The 17571-nt window shown below is 47.6% G+C and overlaps 1 protein-coding gene across 1 annotated transcript in view; it reads left to right on the forward strand.

Annotated features, from left to right (window-relative positions):
* Positions 1-17571, forward strand: part of LOC149431453 (proteinase-activated receptor 1-like) — an 86117-nt gene that overhangs the window by 18781 nt on the left and 49765 nt on the right. The window lies entirely within an intron of this gene.

The raw sequence follows: 17571 nt of genomic DNA on the forward strand, positions 1-17571 counted from the left end.
AGGAAATTAAGTGGGAGAACCCCGTCATGGATAGCTCGTAAATATTTGATAAAAATGGTGATTGTTTCAACAATATTATATAAATTTCAAATGATACCAATTAAACTACCAGAAGTATTCTTTAGATCAATTGAGAAAATGTTAATAAGATTTATTTGGAGAAATAAAAAACCGAGAATAAGCCAGGAAATTTTATGTAGAAATAAAGAGAAAGGAGGATTGGGAGTCCCAGATTTAAAAAGATATTATAACTCGGTAATAATGGCGAGAATTTTAGACTGGACATATAATGCAGAGGGGAAAAGCTGGGTTAAAATAGAAAATATACTAAGTAATACTATATTAAGTGGAATTGTATGGTTACCTCCACAATACAGGGGATTAGCAGACAGCACAAGTTTGTTCACATTTAATGTTTTAAGAGTTTGGGATGTTTTACAAAAACAGATGGGATGGGAATTTAATTCATTGTTAATGCCCTTAAAGTCCACAGAGTTTTTCCCCCCGGGTAAATAAGGTATCACAGGGAAGTGGATTAAGAAGGAAGATGCACAATTAAGGGATATAATGGTGGGGGAGGATATAGAATCACTTAAGGAATTGGAAAAAAAGTTTTTACGAGAATGGATGAGTGGCGTTATTTTCAATTGAAACACTTTATTGGAAAGCTTCCAAAGCCTTTAAGACTAAGAGGATTGGAATCCTTTTGAGCACTTATTAGGTATAAGGGGAGGTGGGAAACACGCAACCTCTAAAATATATACGATTCTCACTGAAATAAACACAGATATAAGTCCTACATATATAGAAAAATGGGAAAGAGAAATAGGAGTAACAATAGATGCGGAGAAAAAGAGAAAAATGCATAGAATAATCCACTGAAATATAAATAGGCAGGAGGTAGAAATAAATTATAAGTGTTTGGCAAGATGGTATATCACACCGAGTGTAGCACACAGTTTGAGTGGAGATATTTCACCTTTATGTTGGTGTGGATGTGGAGGTAGAGGCACAATGTATCACATGTGGTGGAAGTGTTCTAAAATACAAGAGTGTTGGGGGAATATAGTAAGCTTGATTCAGAAAATTACAGAGATTGATATTCTAGTAGACCCAGAGATTTGCCTTTTTCATAGTACTAAGCTTTCAGCTAAAAAATACAAAGAATCTGGTTTATTGTACTATTTGAATGCAGCAAAGGGAATGATACCCAAGTATTGGAGGAGACAGGAGGTGCCGAAAATAAAAGACTGAGTGGATAGGGTGGATCAAATATGTAAATTGGAGGAACTTTATCATTTGAATGAAGATAAGATGGAGAGTCACCATACAAGATGGAACAAATGGGAGGAATTCAAAAAGTGAAGGCTAGCCTTAGAGGTGATGGGGGATTAACATAGAATAATATGGAAACATATTTTGCTCTTCTTTTATAGGGATTCTGATCTCCAGAAATGAACAGGAAAATGCAGAGCAGAAGGGGTTAAGGATTGGATGGGGGGAATGGGTGGTATATAGGTAGGGGAAGGGGGGGGGGGGGGAAGAGATGAAGCGATAAATGTTTTGATAATATGCTAAGGTTTTAATGAGTATGTTTGTATAATTGTTTATCTGAAAAATTAATAAATATTTAAATTAAAAATAAAACAAATGTTGGAAAAGGCTTGGTCTTCAAGAGTGCATGGCATAAGCTTCTAATGTTGGCCCTGAAATGCCAGGATAGTAGAAGCTCTTTTTGGAAAGTAGACACTCCTAGGTGTTTGCTAAGAGGCATGGTGAGTATTTTGCAGATCTCATTTTTTGCCACGTTTTTGGAAAATGAAGAAAGAAAAAGTAAAAAAGTAATTTTTTTCCTTTTTTTTTTAAAAAACTCTGTGACAAAAATGATATCTGTAAAATGCTCACCATTCCTCTTATCAAATTCCTTGGGGTGTCTACTTTCCAAAAAAGGGTCATTTGGGGGATGTTTGTACTATCCGGGCATTTAAGAGCCTCCGAAACTGTGATAGGTAGTGAGTAAGTGGTATGAGGAAATATTCCCTTTGAAATCCTGAAGGTGGTCATTGGATTTTGGGAGCCTGTATGTAGATAGGTTGCCAAAAAGTCTCTCACATGTGGTATCCCCATACTCAGAAGAAGTAAGAGAATGTGTTTTGGGGTGTTATTCCACATATACCCATGGCATGAGTGAGAAATATATCATTTAAGTGACAAATAACAAAATGTGTCGTTTTTGAAAAATTTGTGGCAAAACATAAAATGTTCCATGCACTCAACATGCCTCTCTGCAAAATCCTTGGGGTGTCTGCTTTCCAAAAAGGGATCATTTGGGGGGGGGGGGGGGTTGTAATGCCCTGGCATTTTAGCACCTCAATAAAAGGTCAGAAAGTACCGTATTTTTCGCTTCATAAGACGCACCTGACCATAAGACGCACCTATGTTTTAGAGGAAGAAAGCAACAACAAAAAAATATTCTGAACCAATAGACTGCAGACATAGTACAGGAAATGACCAGAGACTGCGGACATAGTACAGGAGATGAGGTAAAGAAATGGTAAAAAAATGGGATGCCCCTATATCAGTTATAAAAAATTAACCAACAGGAGGGATGTCAACCGAAAATTCCCTAATTGAAAATAATATATGAATACCGGCTCACATGAGAATGACACAGTGGTGTCCTCAGAACTAGAGATGAGCGAATCGAAGTAGGCGAAGTGGAATTCGTTTCGAATATTAGGAAAATTTCGAAATTTTTCCTAAAATGGCGGCGACATGTGCGGCGACGGAGCGGGGATGTCTGGGAAGGCGCGCAGACAAGGCGCACTGACCCATAATGCATTCATTCATGACATGTGATCGCATTAGCCAATCAGCAGCCAGCCAGCCAGCACAGTGTAATGGTCGAGCTATAAATGGCGGCCATTTTAGAATTCTCCATTAGCCTCCGGTCATTCAACAGAGGCAGACCTGTCTGTATTCAGGGAGAGAGTTAGGGCCACAGAAACGTTACTTAGGGCCATAGAAACGTTACATAGGGCCACAGAAACGTTACTTAGGGCCACAGAATCGTTAGTTAGGGCCACAGAAACGTTACTTAGGGACACAGAATTGTTACTCAGGGACAGACAGAATTGTTACTGAGGGATACAGAATTGTTACTGAGGGCCACAGAATCATTACTTAGGGCCACAGAAACGTTACTTAGGGCCACAGAATTGTTACTTAGGGACATACAAAGAATTGTTACTGAGGGACACAGATTTGTTACTGAGGGCCACAGAATCGTTACTTAGGGCCACAGAAACGTTACTTAGGGCCACAGAATTGTTACTTAGGGACAGACACAGAATTGTTATTGAGGGACACAGAATTGTTACTGAGGGCCACAGAACCGTTACTTAGGGCCACAGAAACGTTACTTAGGGCCACAGAATTGTTACTTAGGGACAGACAGAATTGTTACTGAGGGACACAAATTTGTTACTGAGGGCCACAGAATCGTTACTTAGGGCCACAGAATTGTTACTTAAGGACAGACACAGAATTGTTACTGAGGGACACAGATTTGTTACTTAGGGCCACAGAATCGTTACTTAGGGCCACAGAAACATTACTTAGGGCCACAGAAACGTTACTTAGGGCCACAGAATTGTTACTTAGGGACAGACACAGAATTGTTATTGAGGGACACAGAATTGTTACTGAGGGCCACAGAACCATTACTTAGGGCCACAGAAACGTTACTTAGGGACACAGAAACGTTACTTAGGGCCACAGAAACGTTACTTAGGGCTACAGAATCGTTACTTAGGGCCACAGAAACGTTACTTAGGGACACAGAATTGTTACTCAGGGACAGACACAGAATTCTTACTGAGGGACACAGATTTGTTACTGAGGGCCACAGAAACGTTACTTAGGGCCACAGAAACGTTACTTAGGGCTACAGAAACGTTACTTAGGGCCACAGAATCGTTACTTAGGGCCACAGAAACGTTACTTAGGGCCACAGAAACGTTACTTAGGGACACAGAATTGTTACTCAGGGACAGACACAGAATTGTTACTGAGGGACACAGATTTGTTACTGAGGGCCACAGAAACGTTACTTAGGGCCACAGAAACGTTACTTAGGGCCACAGAAACGTTACTTAGGGCTACAGAAACGTTACTTAGGGCCACAGAATCGTTACTTAGGGCCACAGAAACGTTACTTAGGGCCACAGAAACGTTACTTAGGGACACAGAATTGTTACTCAGGGACAGACACAGAATTGTTACTGAGGGACACAGATTTGTTACTGAGGGCCACAGAACCGTTACTTAGGGCCACAGAAACGTTACTTAGGGACACAGAATTGTTACTCAGGGACAGACACAGAATTGTTACTCAGGGACACAGAATTGTTACTGAGGGACACAGAATTGTTACTCAGGGACACAGAATTGTTACTCAGGGACACAGAATTGTTACTCAGGGACAGACACAGAATTGTTACTCAGGGACAGACACAGAATTGTTACTGAGGGACACAGAATTGTTACTGAGGGCCACAGAACTGTTACTTAGGGCCAGAGAAACGTTACTCAGGGACACAGAATTGTTACTCAGGGACAGACACAGAATTGTTACTCAGGGACAGACACAGAATTGTTACTCAGGGACAGACACAGAATTGTTACTCGCACAGACACAGAATTGTTACTCAGGGACAGACACAGAATTGTTACTGAGGGACACAGATTTGTTACTGAGGGCCACAGAACCGTTACTTAGGGCCACAGAAACGTTACTTAGGGACACAGAATTGTTACTCAGGGACAGACACAGAATTGTTACTCAGGGACACAGAATTGTTACTGAGGGACACAGAATTGTTACTCAGGGACACAGAATTGTTACTCAGGGACACAGAATTGTTACTCAGGGACAGACACAGAATTGTTACTCAGGGACAGACACAGAATTGTTACTGAGGGACACAGAATTGTTACTGAGGGCCACAGAACTGTTACTTAGGGCCAGAGAAACGTTACTCAGGGACACAGAATTGTTACTCAGGGACAGACACAGAATTGTTACTCAGGGACAGACACAGAATTGTTACTCAGGGACAGACACAGAATTGTTACTCGCACAGACACAGAATTGTTACTCAGGGACACAGAATTGTTACTCAGGGACACAGAATCGTTTAATTAAAGAGTATGTCAGACAACATGCAGAGGAGTGGCAGAGGAGGCAATATTTTAGGAGCGAGCAGACGTGGCAGCAGAGGAAGGGGTCGAGGCAGCACTATTCGCAGCCAGAGGCCAGTGCTCCCGGTGTCATCCAGCGGTCGTGTCTCCACCGACAACCCTGCCGTCATCGATTGGTTGGCTCGGTCGTCTTCCTCTTCCCAGGTCACCTCTGACACCTACAGCCAACGGTCGGTGGGTACGTCAGACACAACCGTTAGTTGGCATGGCCCGGGAGCAAGCCCACTGAAATCACGTGTCCTCTACCTGCCCCTGTCCTTTGGTGTTCCCTCACCAAGCGAAGTATCGCATGCTGTGGGCTCAGCCCCACTGTACAGTGAGAAAGAGCTAACAGAGGGCGGTCAGGAACGGGGGGAGACATCCGCCTCTTCAGAAGCCAGGCGAAGAAGTAGTGGCGAGGAGAGTGGCTCGGTAGCCGGTCTAGAGACAGGTCTGTCTCCTGACCCACACGCAGCCGAGGGGGCTAGTAGTGAGGCGGAGACCCTAATTGATGATGATGAGGCTGATCGCACTTGGCAGCCTCGTCGTCATCAGGCTATTGCTTCCGCATCATCAGGAGAAGAGGGTGGCAGCTTGGCAGCGAGCAAAACAGTCGGTGGGTTGCCCAGGAGGCAGCAGGGTCGCAGCAGTGTCAGTGGAGGCAAACGGCCACGGAGTAGAGCACCAGCTCCACTGCAGCCTACCACCACGGCCAGTAGTGGTGCCGGTGTGCACGGAGGAAGCAGCAGTCAGCCAGTGAGGAGTATCGGGGGCAAAGTTTCCTACTCGGCGGTGTGGCAATTTTTTGTCAAGCCGCCCGAGGAAGTAAACGTAGCCGTATGTCGACTATGTGGCCAGAAAGTCAAGCGTGGCCAGAGGGCCCATGTTGGGACTACAGCGTTGCGGCAGCATATGCAGCGTCGCCATTCGGTGGACTGGGAAAACCGTGATAAAGATACGGCGGTTCTGCCCGCCCCAGCCCCCGCTCCATCACCCGCTCCGTTACTTGCTCCGTCACCCGACGTCAATCGCCCTCTATCAGCCAGTCAAGGCTCCAACACCTCTGCTGAGGGGAGTTGTCGCTCGTTGGCATCTACCGCTCGTTCAGATGCTCCTTCTCCTGCTACTCCTCTTCACGGATTCCGTCAGCAGTCTTTCTTGGAATCCGTTTCCAAGAGACAACAGTTTGCGAGCACGCACCCGACGGTGCAAAAGCTGAACGTCCTCCTGTCCAAGTTGCTGGTGCTGCAGTCCCTCCCTTTCCAAGTGGTGGACTCAGCACCTTTCCGAGAAATGATGGCTAGTGCCGCGCCGCGGTGGAGAGTGCCAAGCCGTCATTTCTTCGCCAAAAAGGCAGTGCCAGCCCTGCATTCACATGTAGAAGACATGGTGGGCCAGTCTTTGAGCATGTCGGTCTCTGCCAAAGTGCACGGCAGCGCCGACGTGTGGAGCTGTAACTACGGTCAGGGACAGTACATGTCATTTACGGCCCACTGGGTGAACGTGGTGCCGTCACAGCCGCACCAGCAACTTGGACAGGTCACGCCTCTTTTGCCTCCACGTTTGCACGTCCTTGGTCCACAAAAGATGTCCGCCTCTACCACCTCTTCTTCCTTCGTGTCCTCAGCCGCCACCCCCCGTGCCAAGTCCCATTACCCGACCGGCATATCACATGTGCAGGGCGCAACGGTGTCACGCTGTGCTGCACCTGGTATGCCTTGGTGAACGTAGTCACACAGGGGAGGAACTTCTGAGTGTAATGAACAGAGAAATCGACAGATGGCTGTCTCCGCTCAAACTGAAAATCGGAACCATGTTGACCGACAACGGAAAGAACATGGTGTCTGCTCTGCGTCAAGGAAGGTTGTGCCATGCGCCATGCATGGCTCACGTGTTCAATCTGGTTGTCAAGCGGTTCCTAAAATCCACCATCCCACTGCAAGACATCCTTAAAATGTCACGTAAACTTTGCATGCATTTCAGCCATTCCTACACCGCAAAGCACACCCTCCTTGAGCTGCAGCGGCAGAACGGAATTCCACAGCATCGCCTGATCTGCGACGTTGCAACAAGGTGGAATTCAACCCTACACATGTTAGACCGCCTTTACGAACAGCGAAAGGCCATCACCGATTTCCTGATGTTACAAGCGGATAAAGGTACTCCCCTGTGTAACTTCGATGTCAGCCATTGGCAGCTCATGCGTGACACCTGCCGCTTGCTCAGGCCCTTTGAGGAGGCCACGCTATTCGTGAGTCGGCAGGACTATGGGATGAACGACGTCATTCCTCTGTTGCACGTCCTGGAACAAATGCTGTTAACAATGGCTGGTCAGGGTGCGGTAGACGTGGCACAGATCTCAACGCCACATGACCCCTGTGGGGGCAGGACAGGAAGAAGAGGAGGAGGTAGAGGAGGACAGTTGTGCTCAGGAATTATTGAGTGAAATGGGTGGTTTTTCCACTCAGCGGACAGGAGTGGAGGAGCAGGAGCATGTGGTAGAGGAGGAGGAGACAGAGGACCCAGACGCACCGTGGCAGTATGCTGTGGAGATGGAGGCAGGGAGTCCCTCGCATTCCTTGGCACAAATGGCCCATAGCATGCTCGGTTGCTTGCGTAGCGACAGCCGAATAATAACCATCAGACAGAGGGATGACTTTTGGCTGTCCACCTTGTTGGACCCTCGCTACCGTTCAAAAATGGTGGCCTTTTTCACACCTGCTGAGAGGGAGGCCAAAATAACGTACTATAAAAACCACCTATGTAGTCAGTTGGTCTCTGCCTTTGTGCGCCAACGTCCATCCTCAGACACTGTGGGCCCTGTGCGCTCGCGTTCCACTGCCATGGCAGCAGGGGAGGGGTGGGGTGGTAGGAGCAGTGGTAGCTACACCAGCAGCGGCTGCCTCAGTTTGCAGTCGATGATGAGTAGCTTTCTTCACCAGCGCAGTGAGGAAACTACTAACCAGCCGCAGCAGCAGCAGCAGCAGCAGCAGCATCAGGTGGACCTTGAGCAGGACCTCAAACAACAGGCTTGGGCCTACTTGGACAGCACCCTGCCAACCGAGGTAGACAATCCCCTTGACTACTGGGCAACGAAACTTGACCTTTGGCCCCAACTAGCTGAATTTGCCCTTGAAAGGCTGTCATGCCCGGCCAGTAGCGTGGCATCGGAGCGCGTGTTTAGTGCGGCAGGAGGTATTGTAAATCCGCGGAGAACACGACTGTCCACCCAAAGTGTGGAGAGACTCACGTTTGTGAAAATGAATCAGGCGTGGATTAGTCTGGATTTCAAACCACCAGTTCCTGACACAACTGACTAAATCCGCCATGAATCATGCCCCTGCCATGTGCCACTTTCACGTCTCCTCACACTGCTGGTGTTTTCCATTTTTTGTCATAGGGTGCTGGCAGATTACGGGCCTCCCATAGCTGCTGCCAGGACCATAATCTGCCATGGGCCCCTGTACTGCCTCCTCATGCTGCTGCCAGGTCCACAGTGTCTCATGCCATGTGCCACTTTCAGGTCTCCTCACACTGCTGGTGTGTTCCATTTTTTGTCATAGGGTGCTGGCAGATTACGGGCCTCCTATAGCTGCTGCCAGGCCCCTAATCTGCCATGGGCCCCTATACCACCTCCTCATGCTGCTGCCAAGTCCAGAGTCTCTCATGGGTCCCTGTACGGCGTCCCATTGCTGCTGTCTCCATCGCCACACTCTGCCATGTGCCACTTTCAGGTCTCCTCACACACTGCTGGTGTGTTCAATTTTTTGACATAGGATGCTGGCAGATTACGGGCCTCCCATAGCTGCTGCCAGGCCCCTAATCTGCCATGGGCCCCTGTACCGCCTCCTCATGCTGCTGCCAGGTCCACAGTGTCTCATGCCATGTGCCACTTTCAGGTCTCCTCACACTGCTGGTGTGTTCAATTTTTTGACATAGGGTGCTGGCAGGCTACGGGCCTCCCATAGCTGCTGCCAGGCCCCTAATCTGCCATGGGCCCCTATACCGCCTCCTCATGCTGCTGCCAAGTCCAGAGTCTCTCATGGGTCCCTGTACGGCCTCCCATTGCTGCTGTCTCCATCGCCACACTCTGCCATGTGCCACTTTCAGGTCTCCTCACACACTGCTGGTGTGTTCAATTTTTTGACATAGGGTGCTGGCAGATTACGGGCCTCCCATAGCTGCTGCCAGGCCCCTAATCTGCTATGGGTCCCTGTACCGCCTCCTCATGCTGCTGCCAGGTCCACAGTGTCTCATGCCATGATCCACTTTCAGGTCTCCTCACACTGCTGGTGTGTTTAATTTTTTGACATAGGGTGCTGGCAGATTACGGGCCTCCCATAGCTGCTGCCAGGCCCCTTATCTGCCATGGGCCCCTATACCGCCTCCTCATGCTGCTGCCAAGTCCAGAGTCTGTCATGGGTCCCTGTACGGCCTCCCATTGCTGCTGTCTCCATCGCCACACTCTTCCATGTGCCACTTTCAGGTCTCCTCACACTGCTGGTGTGTTCAATTTTTTGACATAGGGTGCTGGCAGATTACGGGCCTCCCATAGCTGCTGCCAGGCCCCTAATCTGCCATGGGCCCCTATACCGCCTCCTCATGCTGCTGCCAAGTCCAGAGTCTGTCATGGGTCCCTGTACGGCCTCCCATTGCTGCTGTCTCCATCGCCACACTCTGCCATGTGCCACTTTCAGGTCTCCTCACACACTGCTGGTGTGTTCAATTTTTTGACATAGGGTGCTGGCAGATTACGGGCCTCCCATAGCTGCTGCCAGGCCCCTAATCTGCCATGGGCCCCTATACCGCCTCCTCATGCTGCTGCCAGGTCCAAAGTGTCTCATGCCATGTGCCACTTTCAGGTCTCCTCACACTGCTGGTGTGTTCAATTTTTTGACATAGGGTGCTGGCAGATTACGGGCCTCCCATAGCTGCTGCCAGGCCCCTAATCTGCCATGGGCCCCTGTACCGCCTCCTCATGCTGCTGCCAGGTCCACAGTGTCTCATGCCATGTGCCACTTTCAGGTCTCCTCACACTGCTGGTGTGTTCAATTTTTTGACATAGGGTGCTGGCAGATTACGGGCCTCCCATAGCTGCTGCCAGGCCCCTAATCTGCCATGGGCCCCTATACCGCCTCCTCATGCTGCTGCCAAGTCCAGAGTCTCTCATGGGTCACTGCACGGCGTCCCATTGCTGCTGTCTCCATCGCCACACTCTGCCATGTGCCACTTTCAGGTCTCCTCACACACTGCTGGTGTGTTCAATTTTTTGACATAGGGTGCTGGCAGATTACGGGCCTCCCATAGCTGCTGCCAGGCCCCTAATCTGCCATGGGCCCCTATACCGCCTCCTCATGCAGCTGCCAGGTCCACAGTGTCTCATGCCATGTGCCACTTTCAGGTCTCCTCACACTGCTGGTGTGTTCAATTTTTTGACATAGGATGCTGGCAGATTACGGGCCTCCCATAGCTGCTGCCAGGCCCCTAATCTGACATGGGCCCCTATACCGCCTCCTCATGCTGCTGCCAGGTCCAGAGTCTCTCATGGGTCCCTGTACGGCCTCCCATTGCTGCTGTCTCCATCGCCACACTCTGCCATGTGCCACTTTCAGATCTCCTCACACTGCTGGTGTGTTACATTTTTTGTCATAGGGTGCTGGCAGCTTACGGGCCTCCCATTGCTGCTGCCAGGCCCGTAATCTGCCATGGGCCCCCGTACCGACTCCTCATGCTGTGACGTTGCAACAAGGTGGAATTCAACCCTACATATGTTAGACCGCCTTTACGAACAGCGAAAGGCCATCACAGATTTCCTGATGTTAAAAGCGGATAAAGGTACTCCCTGTGTAACTTAGATGTCAGCCATTGGCAGCTCATGCGTGACACCTGCGCTTGCTCAGGCCCTTTGAGGAGGCCACGCTATTCGTGAGTCGGCAGGACTATGGGATGAACGACGTCATTCCTCTGTTGCACGTCCTGGAACAAATGCTGTTAACAATGGCTGGTCAGGGTGCGGTAGACGTGGCGCACAGATCTCAACGCCACATGACCCCTGTGGGGGCAGGACAGGAAGAAGAGGAGGAGGTAGAGGAGGACATTGGTGCTCAGGAATTATTGAGTGAAATGGGTGGTTTTTCCACTCAGCGGACAGGAGTGGAGGAGCAGGAGCATCTGGTAGAGGAGGAGGAAGAGGAGACAGAGGACCCAGACGCACCGTGGTAGTATGCTGTGGAGATGGAGGCAGGGAGTCCCTCGCATTCCTTGGCACAAATGGCCCATAGCATGCTCGCTTGCTTGCGTACCGACAGCCGAATAATAACCATCAGACAGAGGGATGACTTTTGGCTGTCCACCTTGTTGGACCCTCGCTACCGTTCAAAAATGGTGGCCTTTTTCACACCTGCTGAGAGGGAGGCCAAAATGACGTACTATAAAAACCACCTATGTAGTCAGCTGGTCTCTGCCTTTCTGCGCCAACGTCCATCCTCAGACACTGTGGGCCCTGTGCGCTCGCGTTCCGCTGCCATGGCAGCAGGGGAGGGGTGGGGTGGTAGGAGCAGTGGCAGCTCCACCAGCAGCAGCTGCCTCAGTTTGCAGTCGATGATGAGTTGCTTTCTTCACCAGCGCAGTGAGGAAACTACTAACCAGCCGCAGCAGCAGCAGCAGCAGCAGCATCAGGTGGACCTGGAGCAGGACCTCAAACAACAGGCTTAGGCCTACTTGGACAGCACCCTGCCAACCGAGGTAGACAATCCCCTTGACTACTGGGCAACGAAACTTGACCTTTGGCCCCAACTAGCTGAATTTGCCCTTGAAAGGCTGTCATGCCCGGCCAGTAGCGTGGCATCGGAGCGCGTGTTTAGTGCGGCAGGAGGTATTGTAACTCCGCGGAGGACACGACTGTCCACCCAAAGTGTGGAGAGACTCACGTTTGTGAAAATGAATCAGGCGTGGATTAGTCTGGATTTCAAACCACCAGTTCCTGACACAACTGACTAAATCCGCCATGAATCATGCCCCAAACATGTGCCACTTTCAGGTCTCCTCACACTGCTGGTGTGTTCCATTTTTTGTCATAGGGTGCTGGCAGATTACGGGCCTCCCATAGCTGCTGCCAGGCCCCTAATCTGCCATGGGCCCCTATACCGCCTCCTCATGCTGCTGCCAGGTCCAGAGTCTCTCATGGGTCCCTGTACGGCCTCCCATTGCTGCTGTCTCCATCGCCACACTCTGCCATGTGCCACTTTCAGGTCTCTTCACACTGCTGGTGTGTTCCATTTTTTGTCATAGGGTGCTGGCAGATTACGGGCCTCCCATAGCTGCTGCCAGGCCCCTAATCTGCCATGGGCCCCCGTACCGACTCCTCATGCTGCTGCCAGGCCCGTAATCTGTCATGGGCCCCTGTACCGCCTCCTCATGCTGCTGCCAGGTCCAGAGTGTGTCATGGGCCTCCCATTGCTGCTGTCTCCATCGCCACACTCTGCCATGTGCCACTTTCAGGTCTCCTCACACTGCTGGTGGTTTCCATTTTTGTCATAGGGTGCTGTATGGCCTCCCATTGCTGCTGCCTCCACCGCCACACTGTGGCTCCATACTCTGGTTTTGGCCCCGTGACTGCCCAAATGAGTGAAGTGTGCGGTGATTCTAAGATCAACGGCACTCATCTGCATGTCATACTGACTGTCAGTATTATTTCTCTTCCCCAGCAGACTCCAAGGGCATTTAAATTAAAGGTACAGTGTTCTGCACTAATATAAAGGCTCTCTGAAGCCTAGAAACACCCTTTTATAAGTTAAATTCGCAGCGAATATATTCGACTCGAATCAAAAATTTTCCATGAATTCGCCGAATCAGTCGAATCGAATTTTTGAATACTTCGCTCATCTTTACTCAGAACCAATAACACCATGGAAAGAACAGGAGAAGGGAGACCAGGGGAAAGAAATCCCTAAGGTCAAGAAGTCCCAATGAGGACAAACTGCGGCTAATTCTTAGTGAACAACCTATATAGACATAAATGGATAGACCTCACCACCACCAACAGGAAAGATGAAGGATGGAGATGACCTGATAGACCATGGTTACTCCATGCAGTAGGAAATCCCGATACCTGTGTTAGAGTGCCGTGCCAAGTCCCGAGAGGAAAATGAGGACAGGAGAGCCGTATGATAAATCTATGGAAAATTGAAGACCATCAATATGCATGCAAAAGATAATATCATAACAATAATTCTAATGCCAGGGAATAGTCTCCTCAATCAGACTTCCTTGTGAACAGGAAATAGTGACAGAGGGAGAGACACAAGAAATGAAATATGATATAATATAATATATTCTTCCAGATGGTAGGTAAGGATGGGGTCTTCTTGTATAAAGGAACGGATTCCAGAGTCCTCTGGGATAAAGGCAGCTCCTCCAGTGATAATCAAATAAAGATGGTAATACCATCATAGTCCCCTTGGTGGTAGGGCCTCATCATAAACATACTGCAGATGTATTGAATAATAATCAGCACAGAGATAATGATGATGATAAACACAGTTAGATTTGTTGTATAATGACTTTCATATATTTCCAGCTAACTGGGTCAAGTGATGACCATAGTGCTAGTTACTGGCTTAGATTATTATTATTATTATTATTATACAGTATTTATAAAGCGCCAATAGTTCGCTCAGCGCTGTACATTACAAAGGGGGACAGAACATGTGACAGAACAATACCAATACAATGTGATACACGAGGGGTTCGAGGGCCCTGCTCTTTCGAGCTTACAATCTAGGAGGCCATATATTATATAACATAGAGCTGCTGAGAAGGTCTCCCCACTCACTATCCCACATAATGGAGGGGATGTAGTCCCACAATATAACAAGGTGAAGGAATGGCCATGGCTGCTGGCTGGTTTAACCAGAATGGTATATCATATGCATGCAAATAACAATTCAAAGGTTGCCCTTTAGGGATAAGTAGCGTCAAACCTTCCATTCATGAGTGCAGAGTATGCAGCGGTGTGGTTCGATCCACCTGAAAAGTCAGGGATATGTATGCACAGCTTTCCTCATGATAATTGCAGAGTATGCAGCGGAGCCATTTGGTTTTCCTGAGGTATCAGGAGTATTTACAGAGCCTGCAGCTGCTTGGCCGGATGGAAGTTCCGTTGGTGGTAGCGTGGGAGACCATAAATGAATCCAGGCAGAGTGCGCAGGAAGGAACAGCGTGTCACTGCCGGTGTGGACCGCACAGATATATTCACAGACGCTACTGGAACCAAAAAGTTCCATATAAAACATTTTGCTAATTGTACAACTACTAGAGTGATCTACATGCTATGCTGTCCTTGCAATAAATTTATGTAGGTAAAACCAAATGCCCATTTAGAGTCCGAATGGGTGAACATATCAATAGTATCTGTAATCACCAAGACCGCACTCTAGTGGCGGAACATTTCGCACAGGTGCACCAGTCTTCTCCCACTGGACTGCAGGTTAAGGTTATTTATAAAAATAACCAAATTCTCATAAATAATTAGTAGTGATTAGTATGAATCCAAACATCATCAAAATAATAGTCCCATTGAATAAACAATTGTTTATATATAGTGACTTGGTGCTTGTTGTTCTTCAATTTGTGACTTTTGTGAATCCTTCAAATAGTGAAGATGTGCGCTCACCTCCTTTGATGCCTACAATTAGGCTATACACACTTTCGGTTCACTTTCCCTGGAACCTGCTGGACATATACTTTTGCTGGTAAAATTGGGAGATCCTTCCTTTAGGAGTAATGGATGTATCCTCTGGTGGCTGATTATCTCCTCAGGGATTACACACTCCTTTTGTTATCTCAGACCTCCTAATTATCCTCTCCTTGTGTTACTCCGCATGCAGGAAGAAATAGAGGACATAGTGCTTTACCTTTTAAAACTTTTTATTCCCACCATCCAAGTATTAAACTCACATTATACAGGTTTAAATAACGCAATATCCCATTGGAAATCCTCTGCTGGCCTCTGAGTCATACACCTGCCGTCTATCGTGTTGTGCAGCTCCTCTCCGAGTGATGACGTAGCCCTCCCCTACGCGTTACGCCTCCAATTACGTGGCTTCATCAGGGGGTTGTGATAGGTCAATCACTCATCCATTGCCAGCTTATATATATCCCGTCCTCCATTTTCCCGTAGATGTACTGGAGGCGGCCATGTTTTTGGGGTCAATTGGAAGAACAAACTCTCCTTCCTTTTGACACATTTGTTTCAATTACTACGCTACTATCTCGGAAAGATACTTTGCATATGACTCATCGGACTGCCTGTATTTAAACAACCTCTTCTTTTACTATGCATTACAATCTTTTTAATAATACATATAACGATTTAAAATAAGTGTGCCAATTAAAAAATGGCATAAATAACAAATAATGATACCATTAAACAAATAATAATTATATAAAATCAACAAATAATTTAATTAAAAATAAAAATAATTAAAAAAAAAATAAAAAAATTAATAAAAAGATAATAAAAAAATATATATTTATTAAAATAAACATTTTAAATGGTGCAGAAAGAATCCCTCACACTCAATATACAGGTCTGCACCTGTTTTAAATTCATACTGAATGTAAAAAGTACTCTCCCCCACTCACATGTTCTACATACTTAAAACCAAAAAATATATCATCCTATCATATATGTACGTATTATCCAAACCTAAATGTCACTGATAAAGCAGGATAAATCAAAATCCTTGTTCAAACCATCTGGTGCTAAACTTCCTAACTCACCTCTGGACTTGTCACCTCTGGACTGAATATGTGGCATAAAGATCTTGTTTTTATATGATTCCTACTTGTCCCCTTTAAGAGATGAGTGCAGAGTATGCTGCGGACACAGTACAGGGGATGACCAGAAACTGCAGAGATACTACAGAAGATGACCAGAGACTGCGGACACAGTACAGGAGATGACCAGAGACTGTGGACATACTACAGGAGATGACCAGAGACTGCGGACATACTACAGGAGATGACCAGAGACTGTGGACATACTACAGGAGATGACCAGAGACTGCGGACATACTACAGGAGATGACCAGAGACTGCGGACATAGTACAAGAGATGACTAGAGACTGCGGACATAGTACAGGAGATGACCAGAGACTGCGGACATAGTACAAGAGATGACCAGAGACTGCGGACATAGTACAGGGGATGACCAGAGACTGAGGACATAGTACAAGAGATGACCAGAGACTGCGGATATAGTACAAGAGATGACCAGAGACTGCGGACACAGTACAGGGGATGACCAGAGACTGCAGACATATTACAGGGGATGACCAGAGACTGCGGACACAGTACAGGAGATGACCAGAGACTGCGGACATAGTACAGGAGATGACCAGAGACTGCAGACCTTTGGTGAGCGGGTACCTGAATTTGACAGGTACCTCCTCCCACTTCCGCTGAATTTTCCTCCCTCCCTCCCTCCCTGTAGTCTTCTGGGACACATTACAGGTCCCAGAAGACTACGGGGCCATTCACAAAGTGCATCGCTTCTCGCACATGTGCAGTGGGCCTCCGGCTGTACACAGCCGGGTGCCCACACTAAAGATGCCGGCATCGGGGAGAGAAGACGGTGAGGACACCGCTGGACCGAGGAGCAGGTAGGACAGAGGAACAGGTAGGACCGAGGAGCAGGTTCTGCTGCACAGAAGAGCCGAGAGGCCGGCCCGGTGTTGACGCACAGACATTTTCCCCCAATTTTTTATATGTTTTATAACAAAAAGTTAAACATCTTTACATTTTTTAAATTTTTGTCCTTTTTTCTTTTATATTAAAAAATCCCAGTGGTGATCAAATACCAACAAAATAAAGATCTATATGTGTGAAAAGATATAATTTTTGCTTGTGTACAGCGTTGCATGACTGCGCAAATGTCAGTTAAAGTAGAGTATTGCCTCATACCAAAAAATGGCCTGGTCATGAAGGGGGGCAAATCTTCCGAAGGGCAGGGGAATAATGAGGGGGCTGGCACATAACAAAGCCTCCAGGATTGGTCCTTCTAAGCCAGCTGACCTAAGTTCAAAGCCTGAGCAGTGCATTATAATGACAAAGAATTGCATTAGTTCTCCAGGCTGGTGAACCTCAAACATGCAGGATTCACTGCAAACCCGTGATAGCGCTGAACCTGAAACATATCCCTAGTGATGACAGGCCGGTATCATGGGAAGCCATTTGTAATAAGAGGGGCTCATTGATCTCCAGATATCAGACAATATCAGTTGGACTATTTGGAATTGCGTATCCGGAAAATATGTATTTATGAAATA

Source organism: Staurois parvus, unplaced genomic scaffold (assembly GCF_062004578.1).
Source record: "Staurois parvus isolate SC_StPar_1 unplaced genomic scaffold, SC_StPar_1.0 ptg002256l, whole genome shotgun sequence".
Taxonomy (NCBI): Eukaryota; Metazoa; Chordata; class Amphibia; order Anura; family Ranidae; genus Staurois; species Staurois parvus.